At 42.5% G+C, this 18352-nt stretch overlaps 1 protein-coding gene across 7 annotated transcripts in view; it reads right to left on the minus strand.

Moving 5' to 3' along the window:
* The window catches only part of FOXP1 (forkhead box P1), a 597515-nt gene that overhangs the window by 333032 nt on the left and 246131 nt on the right, over positions 1 to 18352 (minus strand). The window contains exon 1 of one of the 7 annotated variants that reach the window (XM_047851108.1): positions 5156 to 5219. The exons of the other annotated variants lie outside the window; for them this stretch is intronic. The gene's annotated coding sequence lies outside the window, so the exon portion shown is untranslated. Of the gene's footprint in view, positions 1 to 5155; positions 5220 to 18352 lie in introns of those variants that run through there. 7 annotated transcript variants of the gene reach the window in all.

The raw sequence follows: 18352 nt of genomic DNA on the forward strand, positions 1-18352 counted from the left end.
AATGCTCATGTAATTTTTTTTTTAAGATGCTAAGACCAGATCACCATTTTCCTAAAATGTTAATATCCTTTTGCTCACTCTTCAGAACAATATGTAATGAAGTGGTTTTAATTTTATACAGAATATATCCCTGCTTATCCCTCCGCTGTCAGCCCTGAATGTGGAAAGGCAAACATTATTGAGAAGAGTTAAATCTTCTTCACAAGGGCTAAAATACGAAAGTGGCACTTTGGTGAGTACTATCTTTGAGGAATTGATCTGAGGCCAATTTATGACATTTCCACAAGCAAGTGTATGCAGATTCTTGCCATAAAGACTGGAAAAAAATGCAGGCTCTGAGTGAAATCATAATTTTCATGTTTACTGTAAGAGGAAATTGGAGGTTTTCACCATAAATGTTCACCACTTGGGTGGGGGAAAACCCTAGCCCTGGGACTTAAAATTACTATTTTGCAACCCGCCCCAAACCTTTTTGTTTTTACACAAAACAATTCAAATTGAAAATGAAAATTTTGAGGCACACTGCTGATGTGTGACTCCAGGATTGGTTTCTCCACTGGTGAGAATTGTCACGAGGCATCTGGTGGTGAGAAAACAGGGAGCAATGATGTTGGGGTCCTCAAGGTAATGGGGAGGCTGGCAAAGCAGCCCCCGGCCTCCCAAGCGAAAAGAGCACATTAAATACAAAAAACAGCAGCAATCTTACACCCCAGAAATTTCCATCTCATCACTCAGGCAATCTTAAATGGAAAGTAAGCAAACTGGCAGGTTCTACTCAATTCAAGGCAAGAACAGCCATTCTCCCTCCTTTTTCCTTGAGATGTTCTCCAATGCGTGCTCTCTAAACTAATTTTCATGTTAATCTATTGAGTTGCATCTATTTTTGCATGTTTGGCAGTCAGATCTATACAGTATTAGGCTTTGCAATGCAGATGAGATTGCTATCATATAGGCCCGGCAAACAACTGGACCTTATTAAAATTTAATTTAAGAAAAAAAAAACCCACACTGCAAAAATGCCTACTTTGAATAAAGTTATCTTGAACCCTGTATTCAAACCTGTAGGAGGATTTCAGGTAAGAAATGGGCTATTTCTCCACGCACCTGTCTACACAGTACCGTGTGTCAGTGAACACAGAGCAAAATTATAAGCGGATTTACCCTCATAGATTTTACAAGTGTAATTTTCCCCTAGGGAAACAAAATTATACAAGTGACCCTCCAACGTACAATTACTAAAGCAATACAGAATTGGCTACTTTTAATTTTTACTCATACATAAAAAAGTTGGCAGTGGGATACAAATCATGGTTTCCTCCATTCTGAGGTTCCATAAATTTTAATGCATATCCACATTTGACCACTCATTTATTTATTTCTGTCGATTTTAGTTTTTAGGATACATTAGCCAAGTAATCGGAAAGGTACTTTTCTAGCATTGCAGAGAAAAGATGAATAGTTCAACAGCTGTTTGCCATCATGCTAAATTAAATGAAATGTGTCAATATAACAGACAAGAAAATTAGGGATTAGAACTGGGGCCTGAGTCTGCATCACTACGAGCCTAGAAGAATCAGAAATCAACAACTAGGACAACAGTCTGCAGTTCATTTTTCTTCCAAAGTGTAAAGCTTCCATTTCCAGAACTATTTTCTTTTTTCTTTGTTAAACAATCACTTTTATTTATCAAATATATCAACTGTTTACCTGAATGCTTACTCACAGCACAAGCATCAAAACTAAAATTATGTGAAGCTGTTTTTTTTTTAAGATAAAAGAAAAATAGTCCCCTCCAGCCCACTTCTCTTCTTTTAAAACACCGTTACCATCTGAATTACATTTTCTTTTTCCTCTCTTTCTGAAGTTTCCTATTGGTTTTAGGTTTTAAAAGTGAGCCAGGAATACGGTAAATAGAAATGACTTATCTTCCTTTATGTCATTCTCTGTACAGTTAAGATCCTGTGAACAACTACAAGTGATCCTGGTGTGGCCTCCTCACTGCTGTTCGCAAGAGTGTTGTTTATCTGAATCAATGTGCTGACCATAAAGACCGTGGGTAAGACACCAATCTTCAGCAGCAACCCATTCATTAGAAAACTTAAGGTACTCTCCTCTTACTCCACCTTCCCAGCCCCCATCCCCCCACTCCTTAAGAATTTTATTCTGTAGACCTCTTAGGTTATCACAATGCTTCAATGTCATACTTTGTTTGGGTGTCTTTGGCCCCTAATTTAATCCATGTAATAGATAATACATAATGCCAACTGGCATGGCCCAGTTGGAACCAATTGCAGGTAAACATGGAGGTTTGACTTCGTTTCACAAGACTGAAAATGAACAATATATTCTCTACTTTTCCCACTATGAGTATTTCCCCACGTTCTTTCATGGCAGCTAAAGGGAATGCTTTGCATCAGGACTTCTGCACTGTGTTTCATTTTATACAATTATACAAAGGGACCATGAAGGATGACCAACGTTTTTCACCTTAACCTTCAGTCCCCCAAATGATGCCTTAAATCCACTGTCCATCAGTGTCATCGGGGATGCGAGGATGTCAGGGCCAGCTCCTGGCCCGCAATGAAGGTAGCAGATGCTTTCCTTAAAGTCCAGTAATCTGTCTCTGGCTAGAGAATGCTTTCTCTTAAAGCCCAGGAACACGGTTCAAACTTCCAACACCCCAAATACTCCAATCAAAGGACATAGACTTCATCAAAGAAAACAGAAGGTCTATATGGGCTAATTTCCCAGAGACTGCTGTCTCTAACCAGTGACTCCTAACATGTGGATTTTAATGTCTTTTCAAACATTTCTTAGAAAAACAGGAGCGTATCAACACAAATTTGCCTAGCTGAAAAATGATAGTACAAGGGTCACTTCATTTTCTGCACTTGAGACAAGAAAATCCACTCCGAGATCAACCACAAAGATCCGCACCCCTCCCCCCCACCCGGCACCCTGCTCTAATAACTTCAATATTGAGTCAGGCTTACAGGGGAAAAAAAAAAAAAAAAAAAAGCAAAGAGGGCAGGGAAGGAAGAGAAAAAAGAAATAAGAAAAAGAAGAAATAGGGAGAGACGTCAGGAGTGCCAAAGAGGTGGGGGAAGGAAAAACAAAAGAAGGAAACTGAAAAGGAAAGAAAGAAAAAGTTAGAGCTGTACAGTTCGGGCCTCTAGGACACCACCCAGGCCTGCTGGGTTACAAGTGCTACATTTCTTGTACTTGGGTCTACCAAAGAAATCAACCACCATGCCCCAACGTCCCCTCCTATGGCTGCGCGGAACACTTTGTTTCCTTTCTCCTTACCCTCTGTGACTCTCGCCAGATCATGGAACCTAACTTTGGGGTCCATTCTAGTAAGAAAAACCTAAAACAACTCGAAGGTTAAGCCACAGGATATAGGCAACCCCAGCCAAGGCGAACCGGCGAGATTACTGGAGGCTGGCAGTCAGCCCAGCGACAGCTCCACATGGGTCCATCTCACTGGGAGAAACTACTCTCTCTTACCTTACAGAAAAGTAAAACCCTGGCCGTGGTCATGTGAAAATATTTTATAGGTATCCTTTAACAGCCTTTAAATGTTGAAACCTAAAAACAATATTTGCTGTTTTCTCTTTGAAGCTCTAACAAAGCCTTTGTTTTAGATTTACCTTTAGTGTGCAATAAGAGTTAATAATCAAATCCATCCCAACCCCCACAAATGTTAAACAAAAAGATAAAAGAAATGCAAATAGCTATTGTCATGGAAAGTTAAAGTACCTGTCTGTATTTTTAAGTGAAAACTATTATCTCTATCAATCAAAATTTAAGAATACAATAGCACTAATCACAGAAGGTGCTCTCACGGAGTTACTTTTCCTCATAAAAAAAAAGTATTTTTCCCCTTAAAAACCGAGTATAAAAGTCATATACTTACAATTAGATAGGGTATTTGTAATTTTATTATTAAAAACCTTCAGCAGCCTCACTGTTAATAAATGCTTCGAAGTCTCTAGACTGATTTGTACCCAAGAAGACCCAACTCCCTACATATTTTAATAAGGTTGATGAAATTTTATTTAAATTCTCACAGTTTCCAACCTGCGGGAGAACAGCACACTCTTCTGTTGAAAAGAGTTACTCAAGCAGAGGCAACAGTTAACTGGTAATGAAAACTCCTTTTAGACCCTGGACACAATTCCTGGTCCCTGAAATATCTTTACATAGGACATCTCTTCCTTGGATGGTGCATCCTTCTTAGTTGTGGCGAGTCATTTTTGAAATTATAACACTCTAAAAGAAAGCAGAATCCTACCATCATAGCCCAGAATGATCTAAGTGCACAGTACATCAATTTCTCTGAGTCTTTTTTTTTTAATCCACTTTTTTAAAAGATTGGATTAGACCCTGAATATGGTGCTTTCTAAAGACAGTACAGGAACAAAAAATAGCAAGACCCCAGATAGTAAAACAAACAGCTCAAGATTAAAATTCCTAGAGCAAACAGTTAAGCCAGGATGCCATTATGCAGGCTGAGCCTGGATGGATGTCTCCTCTACGGTGGGGCCAAGAGGCTGTCATCCCCCCCACACACACACCCCCAGCAAGATCAGATTTCCTTCCCTCCCGACCGCCTCTCTGAGCATCATGGCCAACCTCTCTAGTGTGCTATTAATATCAATGAAGAGACGATTCGATTTCCACTGAAGAAAACCCTTCCTATTCCGGCACAGAGCTTCGGGGAGGACCCTGGCCCGGGTATAGACAATACAGCAGCAGAGTTTCACTGCTTTCTTACAGTTCGGTCTTCCACACTGTTTGAAGGCTTTTAGCAAACAATGGCAGCATTATCTCCAGGACAGTTACAAAACAGGATTTGTTAGGACAAAGAATAATAAAGCTGTTCCTCTCTCTCTCTTTCTCTCCCCCCCCCCCCCGCTTGCCCCCCCATTCCCCCGCCCCGGTTCCAAAGAGGCTCTCTCGGCCAGTCCAAAATCCAGCCACGGTTCCTAAGAGGCACCTGCACTTGTCTATATCAATGCAGCCAGCAACTGACAACGGCCCAGGAACCAGGACCCAGGTCGCTGGCAGGAGGCGCCCAGAAGAGCAGGAAAGTAGCCTCTCAACATTTGTAAAATGAAACAAAGTATCAGCCTTGGCTTTCGCACACACTTACCCGTTCATGCTGAGGAAGAAAGCTTTGGGGCCGGAGAGGCAATTTTCACACAACGGAAGAAAGTTGAGAGTTTGTAAGGGAGAAACTACAGGCGCTTGGAAGCCTGCGGGCTCTCAGGGATCCCAAGCTGGCGGCAGTGTGAGGAAGGACTGAAGGTATGTGGGCTCAACACAACAAAAGCCACTGCCTTACTCTAGATTAAATATGCAGGAAGAGGCCCCTTTGCATAAACACAAACACTCAGCAAATGAATAACTGGCTCAATCAGACGCCTGCTGTGCCTTCTACCTGTCCTCTCTCTGACAGGAGACACCGCCTGTTCCAGGGCACAAGGACTGAACAGGAGACACTTAAATGTTATGTTGCTATAATAACAATTAAAATGAATTGCATTCATTAGTAATTAAGAACTCACTCCTGGAATGGGGGGGGGGGGGGAGTAAGGGGGTAGAAAATATAGTGCTATTGTTTTATCTCCAGCTACTTCAAAAAGAAGTTGGGATAAGACACATCACTGGAGTTTTACTATAGCTTCTATTTAAATCTCTAACATTCCGTGGAAGTGATCAACAATCACATTTCTCAGTCACAATATAAGGTCAGAGATATACCTGATATATTCTGGGGGTTTTTGTGTGTGCTTTTTTGCACTATGAACTGATGCTAATGAAAGGTCTATTTTACATATGCATAAAATTTTACATATATAAATTACACACACCTACACATGTATGTACATGAATATACAGTTACTCAGATAATAGGGGCACATATTTAATGAGAGCAGATAAACAAAAACCATGCCACTTTACGCTCGTTAGTTCACTAATGATTTAAGGAACATAATTTGTGTCTTCCAAAATCACACCCCAAACGCCTGCCTTTCAAATGTCATCAATCCATGACCACTCATTTAAAAACATTATCCATATATTAGCACGGATGCTTTTAACTGAGTGGCCTCAACCACTTATAATTTCAATTAAATAACATAATTACAGTCAACAATTTTCTCCATTTCGGCAGAAAATATGCCATACCTCAACATAATTTGTCCTGAGAACCGAGGAATTGAAGCCAAAGGAAAAACACGCAGGCATTGGGACTTCACAAGGGCCTTTCCTCTTTCCTCCGCCTAGGGACTCAGCTCACTCCCCTCTAACCTCTCTCATATGTTTCAGCCACATGTTGGCCTTAGTAACTTAATTATTTTTCACTAACTTTTGTAGCATTAAATGACTTCGATTGAAACATAAATAAGATTATGTTCACCTACTTCCTTCTAACGCCACATAGTAAAGTTGGGGGCAAATCCAGCAATGCTATAGGATGTGTCATTACATTACTGCTTGGACCAGAAAGGGTAGGTCACACATCCTTCACAGCCTCAGAGAACGTACAGCACTTACGCTAGCCAAGGGAAATAAGGCAGCTTTCTATTTCGAAACCAGGTTCTGTTTTATTAACATGACGCTGCTTTCTGACCGTATCATTCTACTGCAAAAGCAAATGAATACTACTGAAAAGTTGGGGGCAAAATTACAAACAGGCAGAGAAACCCATCTCAAACATACATTACGGCATAACTTGGGGAAAAGAGAAAAAAAATGTTTTAAAGATTCCCAACCCGCCCCCCCCACCACCAAAGAATAAAACACAGGTTCCTAAGAAGGGTTCCCAAAGAAACTAAAGACGCCTATTCTATTCACTATTTTGTCTCGAAATGACCTTCCAAATAAGGTGTTAGATAACCCACTTCCCCAGACGATAGTCATCTAACCTTGATGCAAATAAACCATAGAACAAAATTTAATCAGTATATCACTGTGAAAAAGCCTTTGTCCATCCCAATGGAGCTTCTAATGACTGTTTTGGCAGTTCTGGCGGGTAGTTATGCTTCCCAGCTCATCTATATCTCATACTGGTTGAGCAAGCTAATGGAAGTGCTGTTAGTGGAATCCAATATTAATGCTCTGTATCGTGCAAACCTGGATGCAACTGAATATATTATACAATTATAGGTAGTATCTAATTCCATAGGTATTAGATACCGCACCCGAAATTAATATTTTAATGAGGACAGTGAAATAAAGCAGACAGTCCAGGTAAGGGATCCATGCATGAGTGCTGGACACTGGAGCCAACGGCACAGACACAGGGATTGTGACAAAAATCCGCATGCAAGCTTTAGATGCTGAGTGACACATACTGATGCACAGAGTCAAAGATGTCATCCTCACACGAGCGCCACTGGCTGTAAGCTTGAGCGAGAATGAAGGAAGAAAAAATGGGGGCGGGGGAGTCGCAGGGAGGCCTCCAGAAAATAAACAGGGTGTACAGTTTCAAAGGCTGCAGACACAGACATTTCATTGTTCAAGCCAATTATCAGTGGAAAATAATAACAACAGATGGATTCAGAGTCACTGACTTTTCATATGCACTTCATCTCAGCGGAACAGATGATGAAACGCGAGAGCTATCTCAAAAAGGCAAAACATCTTTCAGTAAAAGAACTCTACAGTCCAGATGGGGACCTTCTAAGGCTGCTGATTATCTTCTTATAATGTTGTAAGATAGACTTACTAAAACATTTCAAGAACGGATCAGATAGGATGCGCACAATGGCTTCATTATTGGAAGGAGTCGCCTCGGACTTGTGACTTAAAGAGGCAGAGATTTCAATAAGGTGAGGACTGTAAGTTTCCTGTCTTCTCATCAGGGACGGCAGGTTCCAACTCAGGCTGGAAATCTGTGCACGACAGAGAATAAACCGGTGCCCAAGGATCCCGAGTGTGTGCTCTTCTCTCATTTGAGCAAAGAAAAACGAGATACACTGGGATTGTAGAAAGGACATTAAATTATTCTGAACCATTCTATCACAACGGGGGGAAAAAAAAGCTACAAAGCAATTCCTTATTAAAAGCATTCAGTGATAAAATATCATCTCTTATATGCAGTTAGGACATCTTAACTATCCCTTGCCACTGGTGATCGCAAAACATAATTTGCTTTCAGTAGGAAATAAATATAAATTTCAATGGTGGGGTGATCCACAGTTCTAAGGAAAGCCAGCCAAACACCCAGGCTAAAGGAGAGAAAGCCACCAACCTATCCCCAAGCGTTCTCACTTAACTTAAATCCCACCAACTCAGGCTTGCTGATACAACACAATAGGTAAACCACAACCTGAGAAGTGGCTGTAAGTAATAGAAAAAGTTAAAATTTCTAATCAGATGAGCCTCATTACTACTGGAAAAACAACCTATCTATTCTGCCTGTCTCCCTCCATCCCTCTGTCGTCAACTCTACATTTATAATTTTGCAAAAATCTTTCTCTGAATTGACATAATGTGGCTGAAATCAGTGTGCTAATAAGCAAGAAGAAAAGCAGCTCCTCCCACTATTTACTAACGTACTTAACATTTAAAAAAAATGTGTTTATAAATACACTGTTGACTTCACAAGTTTGTAACGTAAATAAAAAAAACATTTTTTTTTCCTTTTCTTTTTTTTTTTTTTAAAGTAAGGCTTTTCTTCAAAGTACTCTGACAAAAAAGTAAATTCAGAGCAGAACATACAAGCATGAAGAAAATACCGCCAAGGGCAAAATTCTGCAACTGCTTTAAGAAGCAAACAAGAACACAAAAGATGTGTAATACAACCATCTGGCTCTCCCCATACTGTATCAATGCCTCAACTTTATCCCCCCCCCCCCCACCCCCTTAGCCAGCCCACACCAATGCCACAAAACCAAATGGCTTCACTTATGTTTCCTGCACGGCAAATTTACACAATGCACTAAGAATGCAAAAGTGGATTTTTACACATAAACTGGTATCTTAAAAATTTTCCCCACCTCAAGTATTTTGTTGAACCTCACTGTGATAAAGACATCCCCACACGTGCAGAAATACTTAGGCTCAAGAGAAGCCCCCTTCAAAACTTGAATCGCTACCCTCTCGTGCTTTCGGCTATAATCAGACACTAGAAGCAGGCATCTGAATTATGGGAATTCTGAAATTATTCCCATTAGACCTTCACTTTTTTTTTTTTTTTTGTCTTTTTGCTCTACATTGTGGGTTATTTCCCCCTACTTACTATTTGAAAGAACTTCACTCATGTTGGATCACCATCCTTGAAAGTCTACATGTTGACTGGAAATTTTCCTCATCTGGTTCATTCTACAAACATTTCCTGAGCAAGTGCTGTGGGGTCTGGGGCTTGCTGGACAATGGATGACCAAAATCATCATTTTCCCAGAGAAGGACAGAACCCGCCTAGTACATTAAACCAGAAGGTTTACGATTTAATTAAAAAAAAAAACAAAAACAAAAACTCTTCTATGCACAGGTTGCCTGAAGCATTTAATTTATTTACGTACTTATTTGGGAAGGCAGATATAACAGATATCTGAAAAGTTATTGCACATCTGTAGGTATCCCAACGCTTTCAAAGGTGGGAATTAAGACTTTTAAATGCAGATCTCTGGGCAAAATCAACACGGGTCATCATAAATGGGTCTCACAGAGGGGCAACAATCAAAAAAGAATAATAACTGGGAGAAAGCTACTCTTATAGGCCAACTCTCCGCTTTTCTGCAGGGCCACACTGGAGGCAGGCAGTACCTACCAGGAAAGCGCTCTTGGCTGAAATCAAAACTCGCATGCGGGAGGCCATGTCTGGTTTACTTCCGTTTTCTTGCTGACCATGATTTTCTACCTTCCCCGCATCTCTCTCCGTGTTCTGGGATAAGAAAGCCGTGCCTAGTTCCTCAACGCGCTGATTGTCGATTCCCTTCCAGGTGTTTCGGCCCAAGACCATGGAGGCTCCTGGTCTGGACAGCAGTGGTAATCTTAGGACACACACAGTGGATCCAGCCACTGAGCAAGGGATTCCGCTAATTGTTTAAGCCCGCACTAGTGTCCTAATGTCAGGCCACCGGTTGGCAGACACGAATCACGGCTGCCCAGCAGACCTAGGTTAACACAGCTGGAGCCAGATGACAAGTTCTCCAAGACGTTCTTCCCATGGCCACATCTGGCCCCTGGCGGCTCCCATCTGCCGCGAAACTGATTTTGTTTGGTTTTGCTGGGAAAGGTTAGGACACAGATAAAGCCAGTCGTGTTAATCTTGACTGTGCGCACTTCAGTTTTAGGACAAATTATCAGACTGTAAACTCCACGAAGGCAAGGATTTTATCTGTCCTGCGTGCCGTATTGCATGCCAGTACGCAGCAGAAGCTACATACGGCAGTTGTTCAGTCCATATGTATGAAATGAGCGACACTAACCAGCACGTACGTGGAATAAAAACATTCCTGGGTGTCACTGTGGTTCCTCTATTCCCACTATTATATGCACCATAGCTTACACCTGGGTGCATACAGAGGAGACCCCGAGCGGCTCCACGGTTCAATTTTACTGTCAGCGAGACAGTGGGTTCGAGAATGAACCCACTCCTGTAGTCACTCAGGCGGGAAGACCTCCCAGAAGTCCTTCCCTGAAAATAACAGCCTCCCGGTATTACCCAGTGACCACCTTAGTGGTCCTTAAACTGCAAAACTTGGCAGCTACGTGCCTACAGGGTTTGCAAATGACTTAAAAGTAGAAACTTACCTTTTGGCCAACAGAAAAATGCCAAATGATGAGGCAACTTTTCCTGGCACCTTTTCATTCCACTTCCTTTCCCATGCCTCTCTTCCTGAATTCTCGGACACTGGCAGACCCCAGTTCCCTTTTCCACTCAACTTTGACCTCTCTCTAGGCTTTTCCGCACCTCACCACCTCTCCAGATCCCACTAGAAACACACCCACAAACGCCAATGTAACTTAGAACCAGGTGGGACTCACCCTCCTGGCTCCTTAGGTAGGAAGGGTTCTGATACTTACAGGATGCTACACTGAGAATACTGATGCTAGGGGGTCTTTAATCCTCATGACAATAAAACGCCGCTAAATACCCCCGGAACTTGATAGAGGACCAGGGACATTTGGTAGAAGCCTGGCATGGCTGTTCACATATGATGCTGCTTCCCCAATACAGCAAGTTAACGTTCCTAAAACAAGAATGGCTGAAACGGGCAGATGACTTTGACAAGCTCAGCATATGGTCTTCAACGAAGCAAAGCTACTCAGAAGTGCAATAGATGAAGCTGTTGCCTGAACTCGCTCCCGTTTCTGTCACGTAAGGCGGCGGGGGTAGGGTGGGGGTGATTCTTTCCAACTGATGATTTCAGTTTCTGAGAGGTGCACTGTGTCCACTAGGGAGGCTACCAGGTCCCCTTGGAAGGAACTGCGTGCCTCAGAAGGGGTGGCCCAGGAAGACCCACCCCCAAAATTGCCTCTCCTCCTTTGTTCCTATTTTCTGGAATTACTTTAAAACTGGGAGAATGGCTTTCCAGAATTCCACAATCACAATGAAAATGTAAGATAATCAAGGGAGAAGCAGGACAACAGGATGCAAACGCTTGATTCCCAGTCCTTTCGCTGGGAACAGGCCAGAATGTAAAAACCACCGAAAGAAAACAGAAAAAAATTTTTTTTTAATTAAGGAAAAATGTCAGCGGATGGGGGGAGGACGCCAAGGCTGACCATGTACAGAGTGAATTTCTTTCTTTTTTTTTTTTTAACGTTTATTTACTTTTGGGGGGGGGGGCAAGGCAGAGAGATAGGGCAACAGAGGATCCAAAGCAGGCTCCACGCTGATAGCAGAGAGCCCGACGTAGGGCTCGAACTCACAAACCCTACAATCATCACCCAAGCCGAAGTCCGACGCTTCACAGACTTAACAGGCACCCCACATCTCTTTATTTCTTAATGCTTCCTTGGGTTGCCTCAATTAAAACTAAATACTATATAATATCGTACTGCACAGTCTAGTTTAATCTAGGATAGTTCGGTCGTTATGAGCACGGACTCAAGTGCCAGAGTTCAAAACTCAGCTCTGCTGCTTACTGGCCTTGTGATCTCAGGCAAATTACTCAAATTCTCTGTCCCTCGGTGTCTTCTTCTGTAAAACAGGCTTAATTATAGTACATAATGTGCTTCTGAGGAATAAACGCGTTAATGGAGAAAAGTGCTTGCACACGTGACTGGCACCTAGTGAGTGCTGAAGTCACTGTTATCATGCGCGGAGATAATACAACTTAAGTAAGTCTAAAACTTCCTACACCTCATTTCTGCCATCTCTACAGGCTGTTAATACTATCTAGTGATCTGCCACGCTGAAAGGTAGAAAAAAGGAGGGAATGTATATCAGATTTTAAACTTCTTAAGAACACGGTGTTAAAACAAAAGCAAAGTTCATATTTTCCCCCCTCGCTACTGGGTGGAGAATAGACTAGAGTTTCTAGCAGACTAGTTTCACCGACCTCAGTAGAGGCTAAGTCATTAGCTATTCAAGAGTGACAAACCCAAGCTCAGTGTCCGCAGTTTATCCCACCAATGACCAATAAGGATTTGAGGGACGTGTTCAAAGGACGGCAGGAGGGGAATCTGGCCTGGAAGCGAAAGGTATTGAAACACATTTTCTTGTACTTTTCAAGTCTGTGCATATAGATTCTGTTACTGATTTAGGATCTTAAACAGTTTGTTTATTTTTTAAATGCCTTTCAGCTCACCTTTAATAACATGTTTCTTTGACTTGGCTGAACTATGCCTCAGAAGAATTACAAGCGGGAATACGGCTGGGTGAAAGGTTCAGTGAACTAATCCACACCTGGTCCATGTAAAAAAAAAAAAAAGGCTCATATTTTCCATATAGAAACAGGCCTCTTTATATGAACCAGGCTTTTATTTAATTGGTAAGGCACTTTCCACACCGTACAATCTTTCATGAGCTTCTTCAGTGGGGTGGGGAAAAGGCCACAGAAACACCACCCAGTCATACTATGGAGATTCGTCAGTGACGACGACGACGATGATGATTGGGAGGAGGAGGACGACGAGGACAAGGACGAGGAGATGGTGGAGGACAGAAAAGCACAAATTCCAATCAGAATAGGAAGTAGGTTTATGTTACCAGGAATTCTTTCACCAAGTTTTACCGGTAACAAAGGACAAGAGGGACCCCCCCCCCCCCCCCCGAAATGGACATTCAGTGAGAGCTCTTCAGGTCTTCATGACGAAAACTCCGTTTTTTCCTGCACCAATTGTGTGACCCAGACTTTTAAGTGGAAAGAATAAGGCTTAGATGGGGAAAATCTCAGGTTCGAGAGAAAGAATGCACATGTTTCGGAGCTGAAAGGCACCTATGAGAGAGTCTAGTCAAGCTCCATCCTCCTGGGGAGCTGACTCAGCGTGTGCCTGAGGCCACACCAGTGGTGTGAATGGAGGAGGAACGAGAGCCTCTGACTCCCCACAAATGTGGAACAGCAGTGGCTAGAGGATGTGGCCACTGGAAGGGGAGGATGAAACATCCATCATGTCAAAAGGAGACTTTGGAGCAGGGTCCTGTGGCCAGCAAAGAGACACGGAAGACAGAGGAAGGAGTCACAAATGTCCCATAAATTGTGCCAGCCCCTTGGTTCAGAAGCTAAAATCTAATTAAGCTAGCTTTCTTCTATGAAGTCATTCACTGCAGGGCTCCAACATCTTGGTTTGCTCCTCTGTTTTATCCCTAAGAAAATCTCTTTTTGATCAACTCTGGTTTGAAAGCAGTGAAAAAAGGTATTTCTACATCCCAGGTAAGAGGGAGCAAAGTGAAGTACAAAGGACACTTCACTGGATCCACCAGCAACTCACCAAGAACGTGGAGAGCTCCTCGGCTTCTCCAGACCTCAGTCTCCATGCTGGGAAAGGAGGGGTAGGTACTCAGGGATCGCGTTCAACCGCTCCACAGTGGTCACCTCAACGAGTTGTGAAAATACTGAAACATCCACGTACTGGCTGGAAAACAGCCTTTGCCCCCAAGCCGTCTGAGTACACCCTTGGCCATGACCATGAACCTCCTAGGATCTTCAAGGCACAGTGGGACTCCATAGTGCCCAACTGCAATGCTCCACCTGCCATCCATCTCAGAAGGCCAATACGTCTGCTGCATCTAATGCCTACTTTGACCATCAACCTAGACGTTCTGAGACCTTTTCCAAGGCTAGGAGGGGAGGACCACCAGGGCCAGCCTATGCCTGGAGGAAGCCACTACCTAGGGTCCAGCATGAGATGGGAAGGCTGGGTCAAGCCTAACAGTGGGCTCATGAGAGACCCACCTTTCCTCAAGTTACTTCCCTGACTTGGAGCACCTGGATGTGGGCCTGGAGTCATGAGGCAAATCAGTGGAATCTTAGGGCAAATTCTTAGGGCTAAATTTGTTTTCAAAAGCTGGAAAGAAATATATCACTGTGAAACAACACTCCAAGTGAAATCCTGAGCTCTGGGGGAAATTACCAACATATGTAATCAAATTATATTTACCATGGAAATTTCTAATAGCTCATACTTTCTACTCTGCTTTTACAACTCTTTAGGAAAAGGAATATTTCTCTCTCCAACGTTCCAAATTTCCACAGCAGAGCTGAGGCATTATGCATGCTGAAATATATGGGAAAGGAAAAAAATTTCCCATTATTGTTGTTTCCTTCAACCCTCTGTACCTTCTATGCCACCATTACTCAAAAGTCACTCAAATATTTTGCTGGCTGACATGACGCCATGCAGTCACTTGATCAGGTGTGGGGTACCACATGGTATGAATAAATACTTATCCACAACCGCATATTAAATGGGAATTCGCAGAGGCGAGCTCTGGAAACAAAGACGTTTCTATATAGAAATATTAACTAAGAATTTAAGTAAATGGCCCCACTGGAAAAAAAAAAAGTTCTGAAGTAGCAATATAAACTATATTTAATAGCAACAAAAAATATTTTCCTTTTGGGAAAGCAATTTGGGCTTCTAAAAGTTACTGCCTTTCACGTGACTTCGTACAGTATGGCTGAATTCTTTCATTTCCTAAAACACAGATGCTAGGCCCCAGAGTTCTACTTTGTGAGAGTTAATTTTTTTAATTCATCTTCTCCCAAATACAATACCCAAATAAGAAACTATTTTGGGTACCTTTCCCCCCACCCCAACAATTGTTATTTTCTTAAGCGCATGAGTATCGCACGTCCCAAAGAACATATGTTCCCATGGAAGGGGAAAAAAAAAACAGGCTCTAGAACTAATACACAATGAAAAATAAATTTAAAGCAGCCTTCTGGTCTGACATAAGAATATAAAAATGATATGAGCAAGAACAGCTTAGTTTACATACTTTTCAGTCACAGCTGCTGCTTTGAAACCACAATACCTTTAAAATGACATTTTAAGGAAACAGATATGGCAGGGCTTTAGCCATAGCTAGATGTAGCTAACGTTGAATTAAAGGGGCTTCTCTTTTTATGCACATACCTTATGTAACCCCATGCCAGTGGCACACTTAAGAAGAAAAGAATGATTCATTTTTAAATAATATAGTGATAAACACACTGAGTCGCAAATAATTCTTCCCAGCAACAGTTTTCCCCCCTTTTTCCTTTAAAATCACCAGACTCAGACATCAAAACAGAGTTTTGAGGAGAGAGAGAACAAATCCCCTCTTCTTGGTTAATACGTAATTGGGTGCTAAAGATCTCTTGGTGAGACCTGGGCACCTCCAGTGACAGGCATGCAAGAGGCTCCTCCTATCTGTGCAAGAGATGCAGTCACTTTCCTGAATAAACGAAAATAACATACAATTAAATCAGGCTATTCAATTAATAAATTACTTCGGCAGACCTCGCAGGCCAAGTCCTACTTAATTACATAATTTAAAAAATATTTGCACATTGCCATCACTGAAATTGGCTTTGAGGTTTCATAATACACACTTAACACATGAGTTAGAGAACAAATTTATTTAATAAATGCAGGCCTAAGTGCTAGAAGGCCATACCACTCAAACTGCAAAATCACTTAGCACATCCTCAGAAAAAGCAAATAAACTTTTCCACTATTTAGACGAACGCTGCTGTTGGATGTCAGGAGAGGCTGGCTGGGTTTTTGCATTTTCCCCGTCATGTGTTGCCTGTAAATCTGACCGTTTCGAGAGGTAATTAGAATAGAGCTAAAGGACAAAATGGTTTCAGTTGAAGATAAATTAAAGATAAACTAAGGTGGAAGATGTCAAGAACCCAGTAGTAAAAACCTCTTTAGAGCAAAACAAAGAGAAGGCGTATTACCTCCCCCTTTTTTTCACTTCTCAGAATTCCAAAATACACCATAAATTAACATGGTTACTGAGTGTAGAAATGTGCTCCATTAGGAAAGCACACACAAATTTAGGGGTGAGGAGGACATTCATAAAAAGGATAGAATTACACGGTATCCACACAAAGGGCAGAAACCTTTCAAAGCGACTGTACTTCTTATGGTTGTATCGGGGGCCATGATATTGCCATTAAGTGAACTTTCTAGAAAACCACTTGACCGCCTTGGCACCACAACTTGTTTTGCCTTCACATTTTGATAGAAACCTTTGTCAAACACACACACTTCCAATAATCACCGCATGCTTGATATCCGCAAAAGCCTGAGAGCTTTCCCAGCCACACGGGGCTAACTCCGGACACCCAAGGTCTCCCAAGCACCATGACAAGGTCGTTAGTTTTGTTTACGGGTCTTTCTGGCACGCGCTATCCAGACTGCTCTGCTTACCTCCAAAAAGCCGCTAACTTGCGGCTAACTAAGCACCAGTGAGAAAGGGATGTCAAGTTCTCCAATTTAAAAGTTTTGAGTAAGGTTTAAACCAAAGATTCTGGTGAGGACTTGAAATCTCTGTTAGGAAACAATAAGCAACTTCTGCTCTTAGTTCCAGGTCGCTTCCTTTCTCCTTCTTTCCACAACTTCTGGAAAGAGCCATCTCCGCTCTTGGTGTCCATTTATTCACCTCCCACATCTCCTCTGTCCTCACCGAGGCCCTGAAACCTGTTGCCGAGGTGAGCAAGGTCATTCAGCGTTTCGTCTTTTCTGATTTGGTCTGGTGGCTCCATTTGGCAGCCGCTGTCCATTATCCAACAACTTCTCTGCCATCCTCCGTTCTCCCAACTACTTCTCCTGCCACGGTCCTTCCCTCAGTGAATGTCACTACCACCCACCCGGCAGATGAGGCCGAAGATGCTGGAGGCAGCTTTGCTGCCTCTGCCACCACATCTAACAGCCACACCTGTCCCATTGTCTCTTCCTCTTCCCAGGCAAGACTCACAAGCCCACACAAGAGAGTCTTGCGGGGGCTCTTGCAATTGCTGTCTCAAAGCTCCCTTTTGCCTTTGAACGTGCTCTCCTCAAACCTACCCATAGGGAAGACTAAGTCATCTTGAAAAATGCAAGTGGTGAAGTTTTGTCAATTCCCAGATTCAATTCTCACCACATCTTAGTATTTTTGATACGGGGATGCCTCTCCAAATGGATGTGGTGCTTCATGTCCCACGCTCCCCGGACGCATGGTCCCACCCTTGCTCACAAAGTTCTTAGCCCGCTACGGTCCAGAAAGTCAAGGTGAAACGCCCGAAGGTACTCAGAGGGTCGTTCTTGATGGAGGCTGCTCTCTGGACTTCTGGTAGCACCTCTTGCTGCCCCTCAACTTCCATCCAACCGCCAATGGATGCCACTGCGTGCCCTGTCCTCTCTCATCGCCAAGCCTACCATTTTACTCTGCCTCTTCTCTCCTCAACAGTCCTCACCTGGCCCATAAATGCCACTTCCTCCAAGAAGAAACGAAATCGCTCTTCAGATCTATGCCCTTGTTATTTGTTCCATGTGCATACGGCACTTGCCGTGATGCAGCAATGACTCCCTTTTATTACACTGCTCTGTCGACCCAGTATTTTCCCCTGGTAACCTGTATGCCCATTCCATTAAAGACATTTAATACACCTCTTTTCTTCACCCCTCCTTCATTTCTATTTTTTGGATGAGATGGAAGAGACATACAACATATTAGCTTCACACATACAGCTAAGAGATCTTCCTAAATGAATAAAGTTAATGAATTCTAGTCAACAAAATTCAGGGCAACAGTTCTCTGGTTCCTTCATAAAATTAACTCCTCCCAGTGTTAGTTCCTCCCCACAGCAAAATCATTCGGCAAGGTGAGGTCAAGCAGATTGCATATGCACAGTATTTGTTCACAGCTCGGAAGACATAAGGTTATCATGGCTGATATTTATGTGAATGGGTGGTA

This window comes from Prionailurus viverrinus, chromosome A2 (genome assembly GCF_022837055.1).
Source record: "Prionailurus viverrinus isolate Anna chromosome A2, UM_Priviv_1.0, whole genome shotgun sequence".
Lineage (NCBI taxonomy): Eukaryota > Metazoa > Chordata > Mammalia > Carnivora > Felidae > Prionailurus > Prionailurus viverrinus.